We start from the raw sequence: 2,500 nt of genomic DNA on the forward strand, positions 1-2,500 counted from the left end.
TGATTATGTGTGTGTGAGAGAGCATGTATGAGTCTCTATGTGAATGTGTGTGTGTGAGTGAGTGTATGTGTGTGAGAGAGTGCGTGTGTGAGTATAAGAGATAGTGTGTGTGTGCGCTTGCAAGTGAGTGTGTGTGTAGAGAGTTTGTGTGAGTCTGTGTGTGAGTGTGAGAGTGTGTGTGTGTGAGTATGTGTGTGTGAGAGAGCATGTATGAGTCTCTATGTGAATGTGTGTGAGTGTGTGTATGAGTGATTGTATGTGTGTGTGAGAGTGTGGGTGTGAGTGAGCGAATGTGTGTGTTTGAGTATGAGTGTGCGAATGTGTGTGTGAGTGTGTGTATGTGTTTGAGTGTGAGTGTGTGTGTGTGTGTGTGTGAGTGTAAGAGTGTGTGTGTGAGTGTAAGAGTGTGTGTGTGAGTGTGAGAGTGTGTGTGTGTGAATGAGAGTGTGGGTGTGAGTGTGAGAGTGTTTGTGTGTGTGAGTGTGAGAGTGTGTGTGTGTGTATCTGAGTGCGTGTGTGTATATGTGAATGTGAGAGTGTGTGTGTGAGTGTGAGAGTATGTGTGTGAGTGTGTGAGTGTGTCTGTGTGTGTGTGTGTGTGTGAGTGTGTGTGAGTGTGTGTGCCCGTGAGTGTGAGAGTGTGAGTGTGAGAGTGTGTGTGCGTGGGTGTGTGTGTGAGTCTGAGAGCATGTGTGTGTGTGTGAGTGTGTGTGTGAGTGTGTGAGTGTGAGAGTGTGTGAGTGTGTGTGAGAGTGTGTGTGTATGTGTATGTGTGTGAGTGTGTGTGTATGTGTGTGAGTGTGTGTGTATTTGTGCGTGTGAGTGTGTTTGTAGAGAGTTTGTGTGAGTCTGTGTGTGAATGTGTGTGTGTGTGTGAGTGAGTGTATGTGTGTGTGAGTGTGAGTGTGTGTGAGAGTGTGGGTGTGAGTGCGCGAATGTGTGTGTTTGAGTGTGAGTGTGCGAATGTGTGTGTGTGTGAGTGTGTGTGAGAGTGTGGGTGTGAGTGCGCGAATGTGTGTGTTTGAGTGTGAGTGTGCGTGTGTGAGTGTGAGAGTGTGAGAGTGTGTGTGTATGTGTGTGTGTGAATGAGAGTGTGTGTGTGAGTGTGAGAGTGTTTGTGTGTGTGAGTATGAGAGTGTGTGTGTGTGTGTATCTGAGTGTGTGTGTGTATATGTGAACGTGAGAGTGTGTGTGTGAGTGTGAGAGTATGTGTGTGAGTGTGTGACTGTGTCTGTGTGTGTGTGAGTGTGTGTGCCCGTGAGTGTGAGTGTGTGTGTGTGTGTGAGAGTGTGTGTGTGCGCGCGTGCGTGTGAGTGTGTGTGTAGAGAGTTTGTGTGAGTCTGTGTGTGAATGTGTGTGTGTGAGTGTGTGTATGAGTGATTGTATGTGTGTGTGAGTGTGTGTGAGAGTGTGGGTGTGAGTGCGCGAATGTGTGTGTTTGAGTGTGAGTGTGCGTGTGTGAGTGTGAGAGTGTGAGAGTGTGTGTGTGTGTGTGTGTGAATGAGAGTGCGTGTGTGAGTGTGAGAGTGTTTGTGTGTGTGTGAGTATGAGAGTGTGTGTGTGTGTATCTGAGTGTGTGTGTGTATATGTGAACGTGAGAGTGTGTGTGTGAGTGTGAGAGTATGTGTGTGAGTGTGTGACTGTGTCTGTGTGTGTGTGAGTGTGTGTGCCCGTGAGTGTGAGAATGTGTGTGAGTGTGAGAGTGTGTGTGTGAGTGTGAGAGTGTGTGAGTGTGTGTGTGTGTGTGTGTGTGTGTGAGTGTGAGAGTATGTGTGTGTGTGAGAGTGTGTGTGTGAGTGTGAGAGTGTGTCTGTGTGTGTGTGTGTGTGTGAGTGTGTGTGCCCGTGAGTGTGAGAGTGTGTGTGAGTGTGAGAGTGTGTGTGTGAGTGTGAGAGTGTGTGAGTGTGTGTGTGTGTGTGAGTGTGAGAGTATGTGTGTATGTGTGAGTGTGAGAGTGTGTGTGTGTGTGAGAGTGTGTGTGTGAGTGTGAGAGTGTGTGAGTGTGTGTGAGTGTGTTTGTGTGTGGGAGTGTGAGAGTGTGTGAGTATGTGTGTGTGAGAGAGCATGTATGAGTCTCTATGTGAATGTGTGTGTGTGAGTGAGTGTATGTGTGTGAGAGAGTGTGTGTGTGAGTGTAAGAGATAGTGTGTGTGCGCCTGTGCAAGTGAGTGTGTGTGTAGAGAGTTTGTCTGAGTCTGTGTGTGAGTGTGAGAGTGTGTGTGTGTGTGAGTATGTGTGTGTGAGAGAGCATGTATGAGTCTCTATGTGAATGTGTGTGACTGTGTGTATGAGTGATTGTATATGTGTGTGAGAGTGTGGGTGTGAGTGTGCGAATGTGTGTGTGTGAGTGTGTGTATGTGTGTGAGTGTGTGTGTGTGTGTGAGTGTGAGTGTGTGTGTGTGTGTGAGTGTGAGAGTGTGTGTGCCTGAGTGTGAGAGTATGTGTGTGTGTGAGTGAGAGTGTGTGTGTGTGTATTTGTGCGTGTGAGTGTGTTTGTGCG

This window comes from Pristiophorus japonicus, chromosome 8 (assembly GCF_044704955.1).
Source record: "Pristiophorus japonicus isolate sPriJap1 chromosome 8, sPriJap1.hap1, whole genome shotgun sequence".
Lineage (NCBI taxonomy): Eukaryota > Metazoa > Chordata > Chondrichthyes > Pristiophoridae > Pristiophorus > Pristiophorus japonicus.